General features: G+C 40.6%; 1 long non-coding RNA gene and 1 other non-coding gene across 3 annotated transcripts in view; both read left to right on the top strand.

Annotated features, from left to right (window-relative positions):
• Window positions 1–12,251, top strand: part of LOC113617933 (uncharacterized) — a 42,164-nt gene that overhangs the window by 6,215 nt on the left and 23,698 nt on the right. The window contains exons 2-3 of one of the 2 annotated variants that reach the window (XR_003431832.1): window positions 3,068–3,170; window positions 6,376–6,526. This is a non-coding gene — a long non-coding RNA (uncharacterized LOC113617933). Of the gene's footprint in view, window positions 1–3,067; window positions 3,484–4,860; window positions 5,078–6,375; window positions 6,527–12,251 lie in introns of those variants that run through there. The other variant, XR_003431831.1, reaches the window with a different exon arrangement.
• Window positions 4,973–5,079, top strand: LOC113624057 (U6 spliceosomal RNA). The gene has a single exon (XR_003434188.1). It is a non-coding gene; the product is annotated as a U6 spliceosomal RNA (small nuclear RNA).

Here is a 12,251-nt window from a genome sequence, read left to right as displayed (position 1 = left end):
AAAAAAAAAAAAAAAAAAAAAAAAAAAATGCACAAGAGCAGGGACCCAGATTGACTAGAAAGGCCTCATTAGTTCCAGTGGAGGGGGAGTTCATAGGCACTCCCACTGACATTGGAGGAGGTCTCTGCACTGGGGTGAGCAACCTGAACCTTTACCCAGCAGGGCAGCCCCACAGATACTCGCTCTTCTGCCCAGGTGTCTCTTGGTAAAGGCTAGTAGAGGAACCAAAGCAATTACCTAGATAATTAAGGAAAAACAAACCTGTGTGTGGCAGGTAACTTGGGGAACTTCCACTCAATTTTCTAGGCAACCATTGGAATTCTTTGCCTCCCTGTTGTCAGCAGGAATGTGATCTGGCTCACAAGAGCTACTTTAACAATTATAATGCTCTCAGTTGGTAAATATTGCGTCATAGGGACTCCTCCTGTACTCATCAATCTAGAGTTTGAAATAGCTCCATGGGAATCTCAGGGCCGTGTTGTTCCCACTGAGTCATGGCAAAACCCCCAGTAACTGCTGTCAAAATGTTAGGCTATTTGTGAAACTTTGGAAATCAGCTTCTGGCAGCTCTTGTTTTGTGATTCTGGGTGAGATGAGACCTGACCTGCAACCTCACAGGCTGGGCAAAGGCCATTCCAGTTGTGATGGAGGCCAAGGAAGAAGATTTGCTGTCAGTCTCTATATGAGGCATGTGTTGCATCTTACTTCCAATACCTTCCTATGAGGCAAGGTCCTGCTACCCTCGCTTTAGAGATGAGGAAATGGAGCATCAACCAGGCACACACTGGTGAGTGACAAAACTAGAATTTCCACCTAGATCCTTTTGATTCCAAAGCTCTTTTTACTCTCCCAGTGGCTCTGGGAGAATCCAGGGCACCTATATTTTTAAAAAGCTCATAGTTGTTTCTGGTATCGGTTGGACTGGAAACTGTATGTTAAGGCAATGGTTCTCAAAGTTTAGCATGTGTTAGAATCACCTGTAAGACTTGTAAACACACAGATGTCTGGTACCACACCTGGAGAGTCTGTCTGATTTGGGTCTAGGTTTGGGCCCAAGTATTTGCACTTCTAAACAGGTTCCCAAGTGATGCTGCTGCTGGTACCCAGGGACCACACTGTGAGAACCACCGCTACATTCGGGACCTCAGAATTTGTTGTGAAAATCAGCATAATGAGAATGAAGTCAGATATCTACAAACTCACCTTAGAGAGAATGGTTCAGAATAAGTCCTGACTAATAGTAAAACTAACACAGTCTAGAGAGAATATGCCTATCATAGGCGGTTGGTCAGAAGGGAGGCATTAATTAATGGGGCAGAAAATATATCTGACAGTTTCCTTCTGAAGGCAAGAAGTGATGAAAGGGTCAGTTTCTACCTTTCCTTCTGATTCTCTGGACACCAGGCAACCTCGTGAACGTTAATTCAATTAGGTTATTTGATTAACTTATTTTGTTTTCCAGCTGTCTGATATCTGAAGGATGGTTTCAAGCAGGACTATTTTTCAGGACCACCGCTTTGCCTAATCCCTGCGGGTGCCATTCATATTGAATTCTGTGCAAATGGTGCCCCCTGGAGGAGAGGAAAAGAATATCCTCCTAAGTGAAGGATCTAGCATTGTTGGTTAAACATGATTTATGCGCCCCTGGAGTCTACTCCTTTCACATTAAACTAGCAAAACTGAGGACCAGTCCCAGGGACCTATGAGAATATTCTCTCAGAGAGGCCTGCCCTTGAGAAAGATTTTCCTAGTCAATATTCCAAGTAACCCAGGTCCTAAAGTTCTTGGAACAAGTGAAAATGGTAGGAGAAGGTTGTTAACAAATCCAAATGCTATCAGGATGTGTATCTTGCTTCTCTGTTTTGTGGGGATAAAATTATTTCAAGATTTGACTTACAAAGTAGGAATTGTGACTGAAACTGAAACCAATGTTTGTCTTCATGAGAGAGCAAGAAGTCTCTTGGTTGGAAACCTTTGGTACAGAAGGGTTATTCTACCATGAGCATAAAACCCGGAAGAGGCTCTGCATGAGACCCACCAATGCTCCATGTCTCATGACCCTCTTCCCCCCCACTGAAAGGTCAAACTTATCCTTTGTGTCCATGCTTTTCTATGACCTGCAAGTTTTCCAAGAACCCCTGTATTCAAAGCATAGGTATACCACTTGACAGCTTTGTGTCCTTACTTAACCTTCCTGGGCCTTTGTTTCCTTATTTGTGGGATGATTATAAGGGTTACAGATAGAGAGATATAGATTGATAAAGCTGAGAGCAGTGATTGACACATCCTTGCGTTCTGTAAATGTTACTCACTATTGTTATTGTTCAGACATGCTTGTTAAGAATGCCCTGTGAATTATTTGTACATGTTGGATATTTAAGGGATTGCAAAGTATTTAATTAGTGGAGATAGTATTGAGGGGTCCAATCCACATCTACAGTGGGTAGAGCTAGAAAGGCATGGAGGATAGTTAGATAAGAGAAGAAGTAGAGAGATGTGAACTCCAGAGGAGAGAGCTCATCTGGAAAGTAGGTTATCAGGAATATATGATTCCAATCTGATGATATAGAAGGAGCTGTGAATGTGGGAGGCATATTTGGGAGAGAAAAAACAAATGTTGTTCATGCTTGTGTTACCTAAACTCTCTCCTCCCTTTTAAGGGTCATCTCCTTCTAATGAGAGTTGTTTATACTGCTGCTTGTAGACTACTAGGGTCCAGAAATCAATTTTTTTAAACATCTTTATTGGAGTATAATTGCTTTACAATGGTGTGTTAGTTTCTGCTGTATAACAAAGTGAATCAGCTATACGTATACATATATCCCCATATCTCCTCCCTCTTGCGTCTCCCTCCCTCCCACCCTCCCAATCCCACCCCCTAGGCGGTCACAGAGCATCATCGAGCTGATCTCCCTGTGCTATGCGGCTGCTTCCCACTAGCTATCTATTTTACACTTGGTAGTGTATATAGCCCATGCCACTCTCTCACTTCGTCCCAGCTTACCCTTCCCCCTCCCCTTGTCCTCAAGTCCATTCTCTACGTCTGAGTCTTTATTCCTGTCACTAGGTTCTTCAGAACCACAGAAATCAATTTATATGATCTGTGACCAGCATTAAAAAAAACAAAACAGAACAGAATATAAACAACCTGTGTCCATTCATTGCACATGGTGAGTAATATTGTTTTATAAAACTTTGCTCAGTTATGCATATACATGTGTATAGGGTCATGATGTACAATGTATTTTTTACTGTGGCTTTTGGTACAAGGAGTTTGAAAGTCACTGCTCTAGTGTATTCACTGGGGTGGGGAGTTTTCTCTGCTCTTGCAGGGTCCTCTTACCTATTCTCCAGGCTGCTTTTTTCTCCCCAGACTTTTCTGAGCCAAAGCAGATACCTACTTGTTGCCCTTCTAGTGGGGCTGGGGGCTCAGGACACCTTCTAATGCAATCTTCCCACTTCTGCAAAATCCCAGAGATGATGGTGAGCATGATGGGGATCTGTTCCCCTCTGTTTTTGTTTTTATGACTCAGTCCCTCACTTATTTCAAACTTTTTATTCAAGTGTTGGAGAAACTATGAGAGAAATTATTTAAACTTTGCTAGTTTACTTTTCCTGAAGTCCAAGGAAGGAGTGTCCTGGAATTGAAATCCTGTGCGGGGCTCACTTCCTAGATGCTCCTGGTTTATCACTGTGATTCCCTGACCTCAGGGCCACATCCCTCACTGCAGGAGGGCTCTTCTTGCAATTTAAAACCTGCAGATATTTATTCATTTTGGGAGGAAAATGCTGCCTTGTACTCACAGAGTTCCATACATTTTCTATTTACTTCTGAATATTTAAAAAAAGCAGGTCAAGTTTAAAATATCCATTTCAGATCCATCTATCCCCTCCCCTCCTCCCAGCACTGGCCATGCTTTCCCAAGGAGACTTAGAGGAGGGAGAAAGCTTGGTCTGCTTTTTCACTCCTTATCCCCGATTTCTTGGGGCACCTTTCTCCTTGATTGCAGAGGGGAGATGGAAAGGGACGAATCTGTCATTCCTGGTGTGCATTGGCCATCTCTTGGCTATTGCTTCTTAGGCTGAAATGGACCAAGTAGAGATGCCCACTGAGGGCAGGCATCCCAGGCTGCTTCCTTCTTGGGGTACATGTGTGAGTTCTTCATGAACCTTTCAGGATCGGGACAGGGCTCCACATCTTGTTTCCATCCAATGCCTTAACAAGGGAGACTAACTCTAGCTCAACCTCTTTGAATACCACCACAGCTTTCACCACCAGCAGTACACCCTGCTGTTTCCCATTGCTTGGGACATCCACCCTGTAGGTGGCCCTCTTGTTTGGGGTACAATAAGACAGCTTAAGCCCAGCTACCTTCTGCAGTGTCCACCTGAGTCACTGAAGAGTCAGCTTTCCTTCAAATACCAAGAGGTAGGAGGGCTGGTTTCCCCACTGCTGGTCTCTCTCTCTGCCCTGTGGGCTCTCCTCTCCCCTGCTCAGAGATGTTCAGAGAGTGGGCAGATCAGCATGTCTGCTCCATGAGCTGATGTCTCCCTGTGGTTCGAGATGCCTGTCTCCTCTTGTTTCTGACACCCCTACTGTCTATGAGAGCTCCCCATTTTTTCTCCCTCCATGGAAAACACCGAGGCTCTCAACTCTCTACCGATGACTCACAATAAGGAATCTCTCCTCCTTCTCCTCTTCCTGGTTTTCTGCTTGTTTGGGGTGGGGGGAATGGTTGAAAGCAGTACAGTTGGTTAAGTCTGGTCTATTAAAACGTCCTGGAGGGGTTCATGCCTCCAGCTGTTGGCAGCTCTTCTTAGAATGGGAGGTGCTTGATGTGTCTTCGCTTTCTGCTCCAGGTCTTGGTCGCCAATTTTGAGACAACAGAATTAGTATCATCGACACCCCACTGCACGTGGGACGAGAGATCCACATCACCTACCCTAGCCACACTTTAAAGAGTTAAGTTGGGTGCTTGCTTCGGCAGCACATATACTAAAATTGGAGCGATGCAGAGAAGATTAGCATGGCCCCTGCGCAAGGATGACCCACAAATTCGTGAAGCGTTCCACATTTTTTTACAATGGAATATTACCCAGACATAAAAAGGAACAAAATAGTACCATTTGTAGAGGTGTGGATGGACCTAGAGTCTGTCATACACAGTGAAGTAAGTCAGAAAGAGAAAAACAAATATTGTATAATATTGCTTATATGTGGAATCTAGAAAAATGGTACAGATGACCTTACTGGCAAAGCAGAAATAGAGTCACAGATGTAGAGCACAATCTTATGGTTACCAAGGGGGGGAAGGGGGGCACTTGCGATGAATTGGGAGATTGGGATTGACATACATACACTAATATGTATAAAATAGATAACTAATAAGAACCTGCTATATTAAAAAAAACCTGCCTTTATATTATTTAGCCATTTTAGTAAACAATTTACCATACCTGTGGTATGTCATATGTGAATTTTAGATATTTTTTCCCCAAATAGCATCTGTTAATTTACCACCATAGAAATAGGCTTAACTATTGTGAAAAATTCAAATGGTAAAAAAGGTACATTAAATGTCCACCCCTCTTTTTTAACCTAAAGCAGATGTTACCCTGGACAGGGGCAGGGGCAAATTAACATATGAAATGGTAAGAACAGTGTCTCTGCTCTGACCACACACCCAGAAGTACCCCTGGAATGTCCATCACCATGACCTCTTGGCCGAGTCAAGGGGGTAACTCACGTTATCATTGGGGGTGGCAGTTCTCTTGCTGAAGCTATCAGAATTAATGCCCTTCCTTACAGATGCAGATGTAGAGAATGGACTTGAGGACGTGGGGAGGGAGGCAGGGTAAGTTGGGATGAAGTGAGAGAGTGGCATTGACATATATACACTACCAAATGTAAAATGGATGGCTAGTGGGAAGCAGCCGCATAGCACAGGGAGATCAGCTCGGTGCTTTGTGACCACCTAGAGGGGTGGGATAGGGAGGGTGGGAGTGACGCTTAAGAGAGAGGGGATTTGGGGATATATGTATACATATAGCTGATTCACTTTGTTGTACAGCAGAAATTAACACACCATTGTAAAGCAATTATACTCCAATAAAGATGTTAAAAATAATTAATGCCCTTCTTTATCCTCTTTATTCTCTGCTCTGTCCTGGGCTCCCATTTCTGAAGCTCCTGCAGTGGCTTCAATTGCAGTGTTGACATATTCCCTTCCATGGCCACAGACCCCAGTGATTTGCCCTCCAACCTGTGCAGTTGACATAGATGTGTGATTTCATAGCTTCTTCATGGCCCTCACTCATGAAGAGAAGAGTACCCTCTTCTCACCAGGGGTACTTTTCTTTGATTTCTTCTTTCAGGTTTTCATGCCTTCCCAGCTCAGATCAAGCTTGAGACAAGTTACCCAGCACCTAAACTGAAAGGAAACAGCACACCTGCAAAACTACATCTGAAATCGTTTATTCTTCGTAACCACTAGTTGGGGGTACCTCCAGACTCTCGCACTTTCAGGTGGGGGTAATATTCAGAATACATATTTAATGACCAGTTGTCTTGGGCACCATGATGGAATGGGGAACTGACCAATTGGTATGGTCAAACCAGCATACAGGGTGAATATCAGATTGGACAGGGGTCCCAAACAGGCAGGCCTCTGGGCCATTTTGCTGGTAGATTAGTTTTGTTGGGTATGCTGAGTGGTTTTGAAATCTGTTTCTGAGCCTAGGCACGCACTAGGCACTGTTTCTGATCTAGGCACGCACTCTCCCATTTTCAGTCTGCTATTTTGTCTCATGTCTTAGAGTTTTTGCTGGCTTTGTTTGTTTGCTTTGTTTGTTTTGTTTTTTAAAATGTCTTACTATATTTTTAATTAAATTTTTTTTTCATTTTAACAGTTTTTAATGAAAGTCATATAAAAGATTATTTCTGCATCTTCTCAATTGTTTCTTCCTTATATTTGCCCTTTTTCTTTCCTACTTGGCAAGATTTGACTTTACGCTCAAGGATCTTTTTTTGGTCTTTGACCAGTTTAGTTTAGTGATAACCTCCTTCCTGGGGTGAATACTCGCATGCTCAGTGGTGCCATCAGCCTTCTGCTGCTGCACTCGTATGGTGTAGATGACATATTTCTTCCTGGAAACCTGGACCACTTTGCCAATTTGCTGCCCTTTGTAGCACCCTCGCACAACCTGAACTTCGTCCTTTCAGATGGGCATGAAGCAAACATTGTACTTCTGCCTCAGCTCTTTGGAAAAAGGGGAAGACGTATATGTATATGTATAACTGATTCACTTTGCTGTACAGCAGAAACAAAGACAGCGTTGTAAATCAACTAGGCTCCAATAAAAAGTAATTAAAAAAATAAAATAATGAAAACTGTGCAGTATAAAAAAATACAGTAAGATGACTGGCTTTGTTGATTTATCTTACTGTTGCTTCCTAGAAAGCATCTGCCTGTGCCTTACTCTTTTCAAACCTTTCCTTGTGGTCCCGTCTCTGTCCAGGGGCTATTCACTCCAGTTTGTCTCTTAAATGATCCCAGATCGTCATTGCTTGGAGAGGCCCTCATACCTGTGGGAACCGTACGATACCTCCTCTGGTTGCTGGGTCTAAATTTCCACAGAGGTGGGCACCCCATTCTGGATCTGAACTACATCAATATTGCAGCTACTCATTAAATTATAATTAACTTGGAAATGAGAGACTAAACATAGAAACAGACAACGGCCAGACCCTATATAAAAATAGAACTCTGACCCACAACCTACAGCAACCTGCCAAGGAAACCAACCCTTTCATTGACAATAAACAGTCCAGGAAGCCAGCCTGCCATAAGTCAGACTTGTTAGAATTCAGACCACTATCTCTAATAACAATCTAAGAAACTAAACAGTAACTTCTGTAACAGCCAGCCCCAAATGGGCAGGATTTGATTAAATCCTTCCAACTTAGGACCAACTAGAGAAAAACAAATATGCACACCCCTGACCAGTCACATAAGATACCTTGCTATGAGTTATTGCGCCTCCAGCTTCCCCAAGCCCACAGCCTCCAATCAGGGTACACGTGAAGCCTCCCTTTTTTGTACAATCAAGCTTTCCTACTCCTCTGCCTGCCTTTGCATCTTTGCCAAGATGCAAGTGACAGTGGCTGACTCACTTCTTATCCGGGTTCTGAAAAAATAGCCTTTGTTTTTTCTCATTTGGTTGGTCTTTATTTCCACAGAAATAAAGTCAATTCTAACTATTTAGATATGATAATAATAATAAAGGCCTTCAATAAAATTTAAGTAAGTTATGGTAGAGAGGGAAAATAAGAATTTTTTGTATTCCGTAAAAGTTTAAGGTGGGCGGGGTGGAGGGAGGAGAATGTTCCCTTTAGCATCTTTTGAATGTCTTGGGTTCAATTTTCTGATTTTTCCTACTACCACCTGAATTTGTAATAAAACAGCTGACCATAAAATGTTGAACTTTTAAGCTGAAAATTTTTTTGAAGCTTAAGGCAGTTATTTCTGCAAAAGATGACTTTTGGGTTTATTAATTAAAAAGAAGGCAGGGAGTATTTGAAATATTATCATCTGAGGGACTTTATTGTACATTTATAAATACAGTCTCACCACAATTATGAGAAATTGAAAAGAGTTTGAAATATGGTGATAGCTTAAAACTGAAAATAATTCTTTTTAACATGAATAATTGTCCCACCAGTTTTATAACCTAATAAAAATCATAGTAGAAGAAAAATCCTGGGCATTTTAATTATGAGAAATCACATGTATTCTGGGAAATTAGAAACATAACACACATATTCATACTTCAGAATCCTCATTCTAGAAATTCTTTCCTTGGAGATTTTCCAAAGAACTGGATTCCATGATCTGGCTTCTCTGCAGTACCCAGTAAACAGAGCTCAGTAAGAGGCATACCTGATTTTGAGTCCAAGTTTAGCAACAATATATTTCACATTTAAACCGAGATGCAGAGTAGAAATTCAGTCTTTGGACATTGTTTCCCTTATGTTTGTTCCTGTAAAAATATAGATTTTTCTTCTATACTCTAGACAGAGGCAGAGGAGAGAATACCCTTGTAATTTTTTCACTTTCTAGTAACCCCTTTAAAGTTAACTGTAGTATCACTTAGATACATATACATTACTCATATTATGATTTAAATCCTAAATCCTTCAGAGAATTCCCCAAATACTCTCTTTCTGGGTGTCTCCATTGGTTGGTGTGCTTTGAAGAAAAGGACATCAAAGGTGTTCAATTAGCACTTGTTGACAGATTGACTCAACGCAAACCAATGTTAAATTAACCTCAATTTAGAAGATGTGCTGAAACAATAACAGTCATTTAACACTTGTTTTGTTAACACTTGTTTTGTATTATCTGGCCTGTTTCACCCCATCTCCATGTTTTCTGTAATGAATTCACATTGACTGTGTGTCTTTTGATTTCTTAATTATTCACTTTCCTTCTTGTGTAAAATGAGAATGTCTCCTACTCACTCAGCCCTAGGTTTTTAAGAATTAGAAGAACCTGCAGTGTTCCCCCAAATTTACCCTTCGTTTGTGGGCATGACACTCCTCTACTTTTCACAAACTTTCCTGTGCACAGGTGTCACCTGGAGGACTTATTAAAACTTGGAGTGCTACCCTAGAGCGTCTGATTCCATAGGTCTGGGACGGGGCCCAAGAACTTGCATGTTTAACTAGTTCCCACGTGATGCAGCTGCTCCCTGTCTCAGGACCACACATTGATACCTACTGCTATTACAAGAAGTAAGAATTCCGCTCTGTGTGTGTGTGTGTGTGTGTGTGTGTGGTGTCAGAGGTGGTGGCAATGGTGGTGGTGGAGGTGGTAGTAGGGGTACGGTTTGACCGGGGCAGAGTATGGACATAGGAAAGCTTGCAGGTGTAGATCATTGTGAGGAAGCTGCGGGGTGTTCTGGAATGAGCCCAGGTCCCAAAGGTGTGAGAGGGGAATTGAGAAAGAGAAAGCCTGATGTATTCCTGACCTCTGGATGCTTCTCCCATTTGGATTTCATTGGAATGAAACTCCTAAATGGTTTAAGTGCCAGAGGGGCTGCTAAATTGTCATGTCTCAGACACACATACAATATTGGTATCTGCAGTTTATGCTCTCAGACTACATATTAAAACTCTGTGCGGTGGTGGAGTAACTAGATAAATATTGTACATTTGACTGCACCCAGACACTACTTACGTTTCCTTATTCTTCTGTTTTGTCTCAAGAAATCTGAGTCAGATGGTGTAATTGGTTGTGAAGCTTAATCCCATCATCATAGTCATTCACCTGCTTAAAGATGGGGGTGTGTGGATGACTTAGCACGTCTAGTAATCTGTTTATTCCCTCCCAAATGGTAAAGACAAGAAGCTCTTCACAGATTGCTGGATGGCTCCAGTTATGATGAATTCTTACAAAGACACGGCAAACGGGCAAGTGTTAGTTCAGCAGAATAACAATACACATTGATATTGGGATCGTTCTTGCATAGTATAAAATTGCAAGTGATTTCAGGTTCTGAAAGGACTTTATAAGCCTCAGGTCTCAACACTCAGATTTTCATGGCACATAGTCTTTTTCATTTCAACTTTGTTTAAAATATTTTATTACAGAAAATGTCAAACATATCCAGAATTAGAGGGAAGCAGATCGTGATGGTACTATCACCCAGCCCCAATAATTATCGATATTTTGCCAATTGTGTTTAACCAGTCTGCACTCCTGGGCCACAGAAATTTTACTTATAAATACCTCATTTCTAACAGATAAAGGCTTTAGAACAATATAACCACAATAGTATTATCACACCTAACAAAATTATTATTTGAAATATTATTCCAATCCGTGTTCAGATTTCTTCGATTGTCTCAAAATTTGTTAATTGTCCTATTTGTTCAATCAGGACCCAAACAAGGTCCTTTATAGAATTTGATTTATCTCTTATGTCTCTATTATCGTTTAGTCGTTTCCTCTCCTTTTTTTTTTTTAACCAAGACATTTATTTATTGAAAAAATGAGTCATTTTTCCTGTTGATTTTCTGCATCCTGGACTGTTTTGGTTATATCTCTGTGGTATTGGTTAACTTGTTTCTACAGTCCTATATTTCTTGTTAACTTGTAGCTGAGTCTAAAACATGAAATTTAGGCTTAATTATGCTGGGGGAGGCAAGAATATTTCACAGGCAGTGTGGGTACTTGCTATTGTATCACATCAAGAGGGATGTAATACCTGTTTGTCCCACTTTTAGTGATGCTAAGATTGATCAGTGGGATTTAGGTATCAACCTTTTCCTAATGGTCTTAGCAGCCATTGAGGATTATTGTATAGATCCATTATTTCACTGGGGTTGCAAAATGACATTTTTCTAAGTCAATCGTTCTTTCTGAATTAGTTGGACTTCTTTATCTGGTTAATATGAAAAACAGTTTATAAAGGAGAGGCAAGATAAATGCTTGATTCTGTACCTTAATCTAATTTCAGAATAATGAGCCCAGCAATATATATATATATATATATATACACATACACACACACATATATTTTTATTTATTTAATTAAAGTATAGTTGATGTACAATATTATATGTTATAGGTGTATAATATAATGATTCACAATTTTAAAGGTTATACTTCATTTATAGTTATTATAAACTATTGGCTATAGTCCATGTATTGTACAATATAGCCTTGTAGCTTATTTTATACATAGTAGTTTGTACCTCTTAATCGCATACCCTTATATAGTCCTTCCTTCTCCTCACTGGTAACCACTAGTTTGTTCTCTATATCTGTGAATGTGCTTCTTTTTTGTTATATCACTAGTTGATTTTTTAGTTTCAACTTATAAGTGATATAATACAGTATTTGTCTTTATCTGACTAATTTCATTTAGCATAATACCCTCCAACTCATCCATATTATTGCACAGGTTTTTTTTTTGTTTTTTTTGTTTTTGGATATATAAACCCAGGAGTGGAATTGCTGGGTCATATGGTAGTTCTATTTTTAGTTTTTTGAGAAACCTCCATACTGTTTTCCACAGTGGCTGCACCAATTTACATTCTCACCAACAATGTATGAGAGTTCCCTTTTTCCATATTCTTGCCAACATTTGTTTTTTGTGTTCTTTTTGATGATAACCATTCTGACAGTGTGAGGTGATATCTCATCGTGGTTTTGATTTTTATTCCCCTGATGATTAACGATGTTGAG

The sequence above is a fragment of the Aethalodelphis obliquidens genome, unplaced genomic scaffold (assembly GCF_003676395.1).
Source record: "Aethalodelphis obliquidens isolate GAN/ISIS:26980383/991018 unplaced genomic scaffold, ASM367639v1 scaffold1, whole genome shotgun sequence".
Lineage (NCBI taxonomy): Eukaryota > Metazoa > Chordata > Mammalia > Artiodactyla > Delphinidae > Aethalodelphis > Aethalodelphis obliquidens.
This window is presented reverse-complemented; position numbering and strand designations above follow the sequence as displayed.